The 12,953-nt window shown below is 42.7% G+C and overlaps 1 protein-coding gene across 7 annotated transcripts in view; it reads left to right on the top strand.

Moving 5' to 3' along the window:
• The first annotated feature begins 85 nt into the window (after positions 1-85).
• Rabgap1 (RAB GTPase activating protein 1) overlaps positions 86-12,953 on the top strand; it is a 125,885-nt gene continuing 113,017 nt past the window's right edge. For 3 of the 7 annotated variants that reach the window (XM_006992533.4, XM_076568478.1, XM_076568479.1), the window contains exon 1: positions 11,797-11,872. The gene's annotated coding sequence lies outside the window, so the exon portion shown is untranslated. Of the gene's footprint in view, positions 290-10,299; positions 10,644-11,796; positions 11,878-12,953 lie in introns of those variants that run through there. The other 4 variants (XM_015986153.3, XM_076568475.1, XM_076568480.1 and 1 more) reach the window with 4 other exon arrangements.

Raw genomic sequence — 12,953 nt, 5'->3', positions numbered from 1 at the left:
AAGGGCAGCCCTGGCCGGACAAAGACAACTTCCAGGTCCCATGGTCATCTCCGCCAATCGGAATGCTCGGAGGGCGACGGGCCCCCGAGAGGGACTTTCCTCGTTGTAGGCGGGGCGCAGGCCAAGGCTGGGGAGTCAGGCCGCGGAGCGTCTGCTCGGTTTGCTCCACAGCTTCGGTTCTTCCGTGGGAGGCGGGCCCCAGCTCTGTTCTCGGAGGCTGCGGTCACGGAGGGCTCTCGCTGTCCGCTGCCTGCATGGGCCTGAACAGCCTGTCTGAGCGCAAGCCGTGGTAAGTCCCTCCCGCCCAGGGATGTGGACTTGGCGCGTGGGATCCCGGAATGCAGAAAGCTGTTGGTTCCCCTCCCTTGTGGGTATTGTTGTTTCTTAGGGAATCTTTCTTATGTGTTCCTAGGTCGATCTCTTGCCTTCCATAGCTTCGGTTACCCTGAAGGTTCACAAATCTCTCGTTAGCCTGAATACCTCTCGAGCTCCGGAGCCAACCACTTAATTTCCTGTTGATTTTCCAGTGTTTAGTGTGCCGTTTTGAATCAAGTTCGTGCCCAGACCTCCCCAGCTATACTTCTTGGTTGGTGAAGGAATCATCCACGTATTCTTCCCGATGAGAAAATTTGAATATCTTTCTGAATCCCCTTTGCATTGCCAATCCACTTGTTGTGTTATCTCCATTTATTTTATTTACCCTTTTGGGGGCGTTATTATGTAAAACATACAGACTAATGATCATTTTAATCATTTGCCAACCTAAAATTAAGTGGCTTTGTACAAGGTTGTGTAAACCACTACTAGTTATTCCCGCTTTACCTCCCTTTATTCTTTGTGAATATCCACGTTCGGTAACATATGTTAAAAACCTTTCGCCCATTGAGTGGACTTGCTGAAAATCAATTAGTTTATGAGAGTTTTTTGCCGGGCTGTCTACGGTGATCTATATATCCATATGCTAATACCATATTGCTTTGCAGGTAATTTTTTTGCAATTATTAAGTGTGTCCTCCATCTTTACTAAAGACTGTTTTGGTTATTCAAGATGTTTGGCACTTCATTTGAATTTGGTACCAGGAATTGAACCTAGGGCTTTCTTTGCGCTACACAAATACTACACTACTGAGCTACATCTGCTGTCCTACTTTCGTATTGATTTGGGGATTGACTTTACCATTTCTTGGAAAGGGGCTTTTGGAAATAGGGTTTTATGGAACTGTAGGTTGCTTTGAATAGTATTACTATTTTGATGTCTTCCTGTCCATAAACACAAGATGCCTCTTTCTTTGAGTCTTAATTCCTTTCAGCAATGCTTTTTAGTTTTCAACATTCTTGGTTCATTCACACTTTGTTGTTGTTGTTTGAGACATTTCTGTGTAGCCCTGGCTGTCCTGGAACTCACTCTGTAGACCAGGCTGGCCTCGAACTCACAGAGATCCACCTGCCTCTGCATCTGGAGTGCTGGGATCAAAGGTGTGTGCCACCATCACCCGACTTCATTCAAATATTTTTATTGGAGTTGCATCTTTAATTTTCTTTTTATATTGCTTAGTGCTAGTGTCCAAAAAATAATTTTTAAAAAAACACTGATTTTTTTTAAATGTCTTGGTATAACCCTGGCAATTCATTTATTAATTCTGATAGTTCTCTTTTGCCTCTCGATTTTCTACTATAAGTTGGTGTAGTCTATGAACTGCCCATTCCTGAGGAATGCTACCATGAACAAATGCTGTCTCTGCGTCAGTTGTGATGATCATATGCCCCATTCCTTTGTTGTATCGTTGTATTCCATTGATTGATTTTGTTGAACCACCTTGCATCCATGGGGTAGGCTGAATCCTACTTGGCCATGGTGAAATTCTTTCAATATGCTTTTGGGTTTAATATGTTTTTATTTTGTTGATTTTTTTTATATCTAGTTTACAGTGATATTGATCCACTTTTTTACTTATCTAGAATATATTTGTCTGATTTTGGTGTCAGTAATGCTGGCTGCTTAGAATGTATTAGGAAGCATTCATTCCTCAATTTTTTGCAAAAGTTTCGTTTAAAAAAAAAACTTGTTAAATCTTTCTTTAAACATTTAATAGAGCTGGGCAGTGCTGGCAAATGCCTTTAATCCCAGCACTTGGGAGGCAGAGACAGGCAAATCTCTGTGAGTTCAAGGCCAGCCTGGTCTACAGAGTGAGTTCCAGGACAGCGAGAGCTGTGACACAGAGAAACCCTATCTCAAAAACGAAACAAAACAAAACAAAAAACATTTACTAGAATTCACTGATAAGACTGTATGATGAGAGATTTTCCTTGTTGGGAATTTTTTTTTTGGTTTTTTTTTTAATTTTTAATTTTTTAAATTTTATGTGTATTGGTGTTTTGCCTGTGGGACAGTGTTGGAGCCCCTGGAACTGGAGTTACAGACAGTTGTGAGTTGTGGTGTGGGTGCTGGGAATTGAACCTGGGTCCTCTGGAAGAATAGTCAGTGCTCTTAACCGCTGAGCCATCTCTCCAGCCCCAGGAAATTTTGATTGTATAGAAGTACTGAGGTTTGCTCTTGAACCAGCTTAGGTCGTTTGTTTATTTCAAGGGATTTTTCCTTTTGTTTTTTGCTCTCTAATTTTTGACATATAGTTATTACAATTGTCTCATTAAAAAAAACAACTCTATAACGTTGGTAGTAATATATCCCTAGTTTCCTTTCTTTCTTTCTTTCTTTTTTTTTTTTTTGTTTTTTTTTTTTGTTTTTTTGAGACAGGGTTTCTCTGTGTAGCTTTGGAGTCTGTCCTGGAACTCGCTCTGTAGACCAGGCTGGCCTGGAACTCACAGAGATCCTCGTGGCTCTGCCTCCCGAGTGCTGGGATTAAAGGCATTCGCCACCACTGCCCGGCTCATTTCTTATTATAGTTATTTGTATATTGTCTCTTTTCTAACTAGTCTGGCTGTCAATTTTGTTGTTCTTTTTCAGAATTTTTGTTGATTTTCCTCTTGCTTTTTTCAACTATTTTTATTTTTTGTTTAATCTTTTTTTTTTTTTTTTAATTTTCGTCTTAGCTTTGCTTCTTTGTTTTGTTTTGTTTGTTTTGATACAGGCTCTCTCTATATAGTCCTGGCTGTCCTAGAACTCTATATGTAAACCAGGCTGGCCTCAAACCCACAGAGATCCACCTCTACCTCCCAAATGCTAGGATTCAAGACCATGTTTAGCTTGCTTTGCATTTTATGTCTTTTTTGTAGATCTTTGGAGTGTAAGGTCGAAGTTTTTGATCTGAGTGTTTTGTTATTGTTGGTTTGTTTCTTTTGTTGTGTTTCTGAATTTTAAAATGGGGTCTAGCCCAGACTGGCACTGATCTCACTGTTTAGCCAGAGATTGGCCGTGGATTTTTTATCCTCCTGCTCTACCTTTCAAGTACTGAGATTACAAGTATGCACTGTCTACTCTACGGTACCCACCTCTGAGGTCTCTTTTTAAATGTAAATTTAGAATTAAATCTCCCTCTAATGATTGTGATAACTACAGCTCATAAAATTTAGAATGTATGTTTGTTTTATGTCTAAGTATTTTATAGTTCCCTTTGGCTTTCTTCTCTCACCTTTCCTCTTATTGATTTCTAACTCCGTCTTACTATGTTGAGGGAAGGTCAGTAGTTGCTTGTTTTCTTATTCTTTTGGCTCTTTGGGGGCTGCCACCCAGCTCCCAAATAAATGCGCGCACACACACACACACACACACACACACACACACACACACGCACGGGCGTGTGCTTACTCTTACTTACTAATGCCCAGCCTTAGCTTAGCTTGTTTCTAGCCAGCTTTCCTTAACTTAAATTATCCCATCTATCTTTTGCCTCTGGGCTTTTTCCTTTTCTTACTTCTGTAGTCTTTTTTTCTTCTTCTTTTTATTTTAAGAAATTCTCTATTCATTTTACATACCAACCATAGACTTCTGTAATCTTACTTTCACTCTTACTCCATAGCTGACTGTGTGGCTGCCCCCCTTATTTCCTCACTCCTTGATCTCTTTTTGCTCCTCCTTCCTTTATTTAATGTTCTTCTCCTTCTATATATTCTGTCTGCCTTCCAGCCCCGCCTGTCCTTTTCCTGCCTTGCTATTGGTCATTCACCTCTTTATTAGACCAATCAGGTGTTTTAGACAGGCACAGTAACACAGCTTCACAGAGTTAAACAAATGCAACATAAAAAAATGCAACACATCTTTGCATCATTAAAGCAAATGTTCCATAGCATTTGTAAAACAAATGTAACACATCTTAAAAGTAATATTTCACAGCAAAGATCCTTTATGTGGGGTTGGGGATTTAGCTCAGTGGTGGAGCACTTGCCTAGCAAGTGCAAGGCCCTGGGTTCGATCCTCAGCTCAAAAAAAAAAAAAAAAGGAAGAAAGATCCTTTTATGTGGACTTGTAGAATCCATTGGGGCTTGTTTTGTGATCTAACAATCTAACATGTTGTCTCTCCTGATGACTCTTGTATATAGGCTTGAAAAGAATGTGTATTTTGTAGTTAGTGTACGGAATGGTCCGTACATATGTGTTAACTCTAGTTGGTTTTTGTAATGTTCATTCCCCCACTTTCCTTTTCTTCCATATGGCTATTCTACCCACTGTTGAACTTTTACTATTACAGTTGTTTGCTCTCAATTCTTTTGTTTTGTTTTGGTTTTGGTTTTTTTTTCGAGACAGGATTTCTCTGTGTAGGTTTTTGATACTTGTCCTGGATCTCCCATTGTAGACCAGGATGGCCTCGAACTTAGAGATTCGCCTGCTTCTGCTGGGATTAAAAGCGAGTGCCACCAACACCCAGCAGAAAGACTTACCTTGACTCATGGTTTCACAGTTTTCAGTGCATCATGGTCACAACGATGTAACAGAGCAGAGCAGCCAGACAATGAATGCTTGAGCTCTTTCTTCTATAGGTGAATTTCTAAACAGTCTTATTAACTAAATAAGAAACACAGAGCCACATACAGAGGTAATAGCTGAAGAGATCAGAAAGAATAGCCAGGACTAGCCTTAGCTCACCACCACTCAGTAGTTTCCACAGAGAGAGCTTCTTCTTGTCTAAACTGAGTTTTTATTGCCTTCCTGTTCTGCCTTCTCATTGGCTCTAAGCCCAGCCACATGACTTCATCATCGCTGCCTGTCTGTACAGACCTCCTGGTCTCTATGGTGGGTACTGGGATTAAAGGCTACTGTCACCACGCTTGGCTCTGTTCCCTAGTGTGGCCTTGAGTACACAGAGATCCTCCCTGCTAAGTGATAGGATTAAGGACATGTGTTACAGCTGCCTGACTTCTTTATTTACTTAAAATGCCTTGCTATTTCCTCTGATCTCCACACAAACTTTATTTGTTAAAGCACAAATAAAATATCACCACAAATATTATTTTAAGGTGTGTTGTTGCACGAACCCTAATGGTCTTATAATAAAAACCCAGAGCCAGATCTAGGGTGAATGCTGAAAGACCAGAGAGACAAAGGACAGCCACAGCCACTTCTCACCTCGCCACCTCCACAAATCCTCCGACTGAATGCCCCTGAGTCCTCAGCCTAAAGGGCCTACCTAATTCCTGTCTTCTTCCACTTTATATTCCTTTCTCTGTCCAGCCATATAACTTTCTGTCTCAACCTTCCTAGTGCTGGGATTAAAGATGTATTATCCCGGGGTTGGGGATTTAGCTCAGTGGTAGAGTGTTTGACTATCGAGCGCAAGACCCTGGGACCCTGGGTTCGGTCCTCAGCTCCAAAAAAGATGTATGATCCCAAGTGTGTAGTGCCACCACTGCCTGGCTGTTTCTTTTTTAGACTGGATTAATCTCGTGTAGCCCAGCATGTCCTTCGATTTATAGAGATCCAGATGGATCTTTCCCAAATGCTAGGATTAAAGGTTTGTGACACCACTGTCTGACCTCTATGGCTGGCTCTGTCCTCTGATCTTCAGGCAAGCTTTATTTCTTAGATTACAAATATATTACCACAGTGTGTTACTTTTGTTTATGTTGCATTTGTTTAACTCTGTGACACTATATTACTTTGCCTTTCTAAAACACCTGATGGTCTAATAAAGAATCAATGGCCAATAGCAAGGCAGAAGAAAGGATAGGTGGGGCTGGCAGGCAGAGAGAATATATAGGAGAAATGTGGGAGATCTAGGAGTGAGAGAAGGAGGAGGACATCAGGGGCCAGCCTCCCAGCTACACAACCAGCAATGGGGTAAGAAAGGAAGGTATACAGAAATAGAGAAAGGAAAAAGCCCAGAGGCCAAAGACAGACGGGTTAATTTAAAGTTAAGAAAAGCTGGCAAAACAAGCCAAGCTAAGGCCAGGCATTTATAATTAAGAAGAAGCCTCCATGTGTGATATATTTGGGAGCTGGGTGGCAGCACCCCAAAAGAGAAAAACCCCCAATTAACGGGGTTAAATTACCAATATGGCAGCTCACAGCCATTTGTAACTCTAGTTCCAGGGTGCCTGATTCCTCCTTCTAGCCTCTGAGTGCCACTAGATACACATGTGGTACAAAGACATACATGCTGGCAAAAACACTCATATATGTAAAAACAAAACAAAAATTAAAACCCCATCAAATAAGGGAGATGAGTGAGATCTTGATTTCTACAATCATCACATATGATTCAAATGTCTTAATTTTCAGTAAGTTCAAAAATCACAAAGCAGGGCTGGAAAGATGGCTCAGTGGTTAAGAGCACTTGCTGCTCTTAGAAACGGCTCAGGTTCAGGTCCTAGCACCTACATGGCAACTTACAACTGTCTGTAACTCCCATGTGCTGGTTTTGTGTCAACTTGACACAAGCTAAAGAGACTGGAGGGGAGAGAACCTCAACTGAGAAGATGCTTCCCTAACATCAGGCTGTAGATAGGCCTGTAGAGCATTTTCTTCATTAGTGATTGATGTAGGAGAACCTGGCCCATTGTGGGTGGGGCCATCCCTGGGCTGGTGGTCCTGGGTTCTATAAGAAAGCAGGCCTTTGGCAGCAAGAAGTAAGCAATGTTCCTCTGTGGCTCCTGCATCAGCTCCTGGACTTCAGGTTCCCGACCTATTTGAGTTCCTGTCCTGACTTTCTGCAATGACAAACAGTGATGTGGAAACATAGCCAAATAAACCCTTTCCTCCCTACGTTACTTTGGTTATAGTGTTTCATTACAGCAATAGTAACCCTAACTAGAACACTCCTGTTCCGGGGGATCTGATTCCCTCTACTTTCCTCTGCAGGCACTAGGCACACATGTGGTACACATAACATTCATGCAGGCAAAACCAAAACACATAGAATAAAAGTGAATATTTTCTTAGAAGCATAAAGAAATTGTGAGGCATATAAAGAAACAGGAAAGTATGGTCCATTTAAAAGAAAAAATTAAGTCCACAAATTATCCCCAAGGAAGCTTAGATATCTGATTTAATATTTAACAAAAAATATTATGGGGTGTTGATGTTGATCAAACCCATGCATTTTAGCCATATCTGACAAAGACTTTAAAATATCTATTTTGAGGTTACTTGAAAAATTGAAGTCATGAAGGAAGTCAAGAAAACAATATCTGAATAAAATGAGAATATCATGAAAGAAAAATATTATGCAAAGGAGCCCAAATAAAATTCTGGCATTGAAAAGTATAACAATGAAAATAAAGTATTGATTGATGGGGTTGAATGGATGGTTCACTTAGTTGGTCAAGTGTTTGCTGTGCAAGCAGAAGGATCCAAGTTAAATCCCTAGAACCCACACCAATAAATCAGGCCTACCAGTGAATGCTTGCAGTTCCAGTGCTGAGGAGGTGGAGTATGCTAGGTCTGAGTTTAATGGCCAGCCAGTGTATCCTAATCAGGGAACTCCAGGCCAATGAGAGACCCTGTCTCAAAAAAAAAAAAAAAAGAAAAGAAAAGAAAGAAAGAAAGGTACAGTACCTGAGTAACATTTATGATGTCCTCTGGCCTCTTCAGTACATGCTCACGTGCCCTCTTATACACACATGTGCATACACACATACACACAAATTATTGGAAGACTTCCAGGGCAGATTTGGGCAAGTAATCAGCAAGTTTGGATGGGGGTGTGTTTTAAATACCCTCATCCGTCTTCCTTGTGTGTAATTTGTAGCTAGAGAGTTTCTCTCCATCCACCTATACTTCCTGCCTGGCTACTGGCCAATCAGCATTTTATTTATTGATCAATCATCCACAACACTTGCATTAACTTTCCTGACTCTTACCTCCCGTTTTGCCTGCTAGTATTACCAGAGTTTTCTCTTGAAAACACCAAATATAGCCGGGTAGCATTGGCACAGCCCTTTAATTCCAGCACTCGGGAGGCAGAGACAGGTGGATCTCTGTGGGTTCAAGACCAGCCTGGTCTACAGAGTGAGTTCCAGAACAGTCAGGGCTTCACAGAGAAACTCTGTCACAAAACAAAACAAAAAGCAGACTTTATATAGTCTATTTTAGTGCCTACCAATGTCACGTGATAACTTACATCACTCACAGAAAACTAATTTTGGGTTTAAGTATGCTTAACTTTTAGCAGCAGGTGGCTTTGAAACCTCAGATCATATTAAGTACAGTGTATGAGTAGAATTTGGGGCTATTATAAGATGAAGTACTTTGGTAGGCAAGAGCCAGAATAGTAAGATCTCTGAATGCTAAAAGAAGGAAAATGCAATTCAGTCTATAGACACAAAGGTGCCCTTGGATATGTGAAAGGACAGTAACAGTATTGCTGTGTAGACCAGGCTGGCCTCAAACTCAGAGAGATCCCCCTGCCTTTGAGATCAAAGACATGTACCATCACTGCCCAACATAATGTCTGTTTTTAAAAAGCACTCTAGTTACATGATGAAACCCTGTCTCAAAACACCAACAGTAAAAAGATTCTTCTGTAGGGGCTAAGGATTTAGCGTAGGTGGTAGAGTGCTTGCCTCTTGGGCAAGAAACCCTGTTTGATACCCCACACTACATATAACACAATAAGATAAGAGGTCCAAGGTTGTCATCTGCTTTACATGAGGCTAGCCAGGAATACATGAGACACAGACAGAAGAAAAAAGAAGAGTTCAGGAGAGTCTATAAACAAGCATCTTTACTATTTCAGTGTCAATATCCCATACTATACACAACAAGTAATACTATATACTAAATAATTTGCATTGTATCTAGTATCAGGAAACAAGAAGTCTAACACAGCATCCTAAGTGACATGTATTAGTCGAGAATGTTTGTCTCAAATCCACTGAACTTTCTGATACAGCTTCTACCTTGTAAAAATGTAGGATTTAGAAGACAAATTCAGTGACTTACTATAGATTTCTTGAAGCAAACTTTATTCAAATCCAGGAATTTTGTACTTCAGGTTTTCAGGTATCTGTAAAGAGCCATTCATCTTCAAATTGCACATTTTAAAAACACCTAAAGGGTGTAGATGCATTTAATGCTCTAATAATTAGATGTAATAATCAGAAATAAGGTATGTATTGTTAATTGAAAAAGGAGATTACTAACTGGAATGTTATTCCAGCATTTGGGAAATGGAGGCAGAAGGACCAAGAGTTTGAGGCAAGCCTGGGCTACATGAGGCCCTTTGTCAAAAAAAGACATCGGATCGCTAAACCAATCTTGTCACTGAAATGTTACCGTTGGTGGTGAAATATGACATTCTTATTTGTTTTAGCTTGTTTCTATTTTGTAACTTTCTCCAAACATTATACTGATTATGTAATAAAGTTTTATTTAAGAAAACTTAATTTATACATGTATTTTTGACTATACTTATGAATCAAGGAATATATAAAAGTTGGCTACTAAAATAGAAAACATTTTGTTAGGAGTTCCCAAGGTTATACTTTCTTCCTCATATTATTTCAATACTTTAAAATAGGTATATATAAGGAAATAGGAAACATCATCCTTGTCCCACTGGGAGTGTAGGTGTTTTGTAAAGGACAAGACACAAAGAGGAACTGTAGCAATAAAACTTTTTTTTAAATTGCTTTTCTGGTTCACGTTGTAAAAGACTCACTAGGAGAACAGCGTACTTCGGATAATGAGTAAGTGATTTTAGAAGTATAAATTACTGAGAGAGGAATGTAAGGCGGGCTGAAACAGGAGCTTGGCCCCCTTTCAGTCTGAAGTCTCTCTAGTGGCTGCTCCTTTGCTTCTCTGATCTTTCAGCATTTACCCCAATATCTGACTCTGGTTTTTTTTTTGGGGGGGGGGCGGTAATTATTAAGACCAATTAGAATTCGTGCTACAGTCTAGGGGGAAGGACAGCAGCAAGTGCAGTCAGGGAAGGAGCTGTCTCTGTGGGATGTGACAGGAACGGACCTGAACATTCTGCCTGAGGCCAACCCAGGGCCCAGCTGCTGATCCTGCAAAACCCAACAACTTGGAGGTGTTGGTGAGACTGCCTACTGAACAACCTGCTCAGCTGAGATCCATTGGGGAGAGGTTTCAGACTCCTACATTCTACAGTCTGACGAAACAAGATCAGCTGAGGAGTTGACGAATGAGCAAAATGTGACCTGAGAATACAAAAGAAGGCGCCGCCCAGCCACCGAACCAGATCACCAGAATCATAAGTCCACCCTACATAGGACTTACTTGGGAACAGGTAAGTCCCCATCTCCGCACCGGCAGACCAGGTCTCTAGCCCCTAGGCCTCAGTCATCGGAGTCCCAGGGACCAAACAGCTACCCTTCCCTGCTCCCCCACCAAAAACAAAACAAAACAAAACAAAAAAACCCTACGAACCCAACAACCACTGGAGCTATAAACCCACCCTGCACCTATTGGGAACAACTGCTACTGATTGGACTAAGCTGCTCCCGGAGAAACAGAGCCGATAACACCGATTTGACCAAGAACCCCTAGTGGACCAAGACTATCAATTAGAAGTATAAATTACTAAGTCTTGTGTAGTAGCAATGCCTGGCCTGGTAGCAAAGACCTGTAATCCCAGCTACCTAGGAAGTCAAGACGGGAGGATGAAAAATGCAAGGCTTGATTGCTTTACAAAGTGAGTTCAAGGCAGCCTAGTGAGTTCAAGGCACCCTGTCTCAAAATTAAAAATAAAAAAGTCTGGGGTTATAGCTGCGGGATAAATGCATGAGGTCCTGGGTTCAATCCTTAGTAACAACAACAAAATAACTTTTTTAAAAAACTTGCACACTGTTTGTTTTGTTCTCGGCTACATTGTGTGTTCATTCCAGACAGGAACTCTAAACTTTGCTTTATTCCTGTTGCTTTGTATTCAGTTTGTAGTACTTTTCAAATAAAATTCTCATCTTCCAGTCACGGTCTGAAACAATCTTATTCCTTCCCAGTTTCTTCAGTCCCTGAAAGGGCTAACTCTAGGGAGTCTAAAGTCTGATTTGTAGATCGGATTCTATCACATAACCTTCACAGGTTTGAGGTAAAGCTGAAATGAGAAACATGTTTTTGTAAAACCACCTATCATAATTCCAGGCTCTGCATGCCTCAGAAACGTTGGGGGAGTTGGGTCGGCCTAAGTTCTTGATAAAAGTGAACTTTGAGGCGCCTCCAGGTCCCTGGCTCCAAGCCTAGCCTCCAGCTCGGGCTCTGGCTCCAGCCACAGCTGCAGGTTGCAGAGGCTGAGCCCTGCGCGCAGGCGCAGATCTTCCGGCAGGCTCCGAGCCCAGGTAGGGGTGCAAGGAAGGAAGCTCCGCCTCGGGGGAGGACGCAGGGCCTATGAGGTGGGGTGGGAGGCGGGCCGGAGGGCGGAAGGAGCTGCTTCACGTGAGCAGGGGGCGGGGAGGGGGAGGCGAGGCGGCGGGGAGGCCCAGGCGGCGGAGCCTCCTGGATGGCGCTCGGCAGTAGCAGGTCGGGTACGGTCGCCGTTCCCCTCCTCACTATGGTCTCCTCACCCCGGAGGTGGGGGGCACTTCCGCCGCCCCGGCTGGAGCCCGGCCGCCGTCTCCCGCCGGGTGGGGTCGGGCCCGGAGTTGCGGGGGGCTCCCTCGACGGGCCGAGCTCTGAGGGGAGCGGAGATTGGGTGTGGGGAAGCGGCCGCCGAGGGCAGATGGCGCATGCGCGGGCCCTACCCTAGGAGCCCCTGCCCAAACCGGTTCCCCCTGTCTGGGTGGGTGTCTGTCTCCAAACTGCTCCCTTTTGCGAAGTCTCTCCCCTCCCAGCATAGCAGTTTTCTCTCCACTTTTGTGTTTTGGTCTCAGTCTTGTTTGGGGATCTGCCGGTGTCCTCCGCCTCAGTTTCTCCTGTTGCCCACTAGATCGGTTTGTGTGTGTGAGAGAGAGACTGAGGTTGGCTTGGGCCTTAGGCTGGCTTCCCTGGCTGCGCCTAATTTGAAAGACTTGCTCGCTTTCAGTGTCGCTCTGCTTTCTTTTACTGGTGTTTTCTGCCTCATGCTCTCCACCTGCAATTAAAGTGTCTTTGGCATCGCACTCTTTTAGTCTGCAAGAAACACCTGCCTACTCCGGTGCCTTGTGTCTTGATTTTTCAGCACCCTTCAGGGTTATGTGAGTCAGCCCCAAGGCTATCCCCAGGCTTTCAGGAGTGCGCTGTCCATTCCCTGATAGTAGTCAGGACCATAGTTTTGTCAAATACCTACATTTGTAGTCTGCACCTGTTGTTGGAAGCATAACCATACCTCTGGTACCCGAAGGATCCACTTATCTTGGAAGCATATGTCCTAAGCAGACTATTATACTGATCATGCTCGCAGCACTCTTTAAAACCGTGCTCCAACTTCAATTTGAGATTTGGGGGTTTGGGAAAGTCTGCTGGGTGTGGGTCCCACTCCCCCACAGGAGAAAACTGTCAGGGACAGGTTCACAGTGTATTTGATGTTTTCATTTAGATCAACACCTGTTTTTGCATTCTTGTGAATAAGAAGGTGATATAAGTACATGGGCTTCCAGCTGCGTTGTTTATTTAGGCAAAGAAA

This window comes from Peromyscus maniculatus, chromosome 4 (genome assembly GCF_049852395.1).
Source record: "Peromyscus maniculatus bairdii isolate BWxNUB_F1_BW_parent chromosome 4, HU_Pman_BW_mat_3.1, whole genome shotgun sequence".
In the NCBI taxonomy this organism is placed as follows: Eukaryota; Metazoa; Chordata; class Mammalia; order Rodentia; family Cricetidae; genus Peromyscus; species Peromyscus maniculatus.
This window is presented reverse-complemented; position numbering and strand designations above follow the sequence as displayed.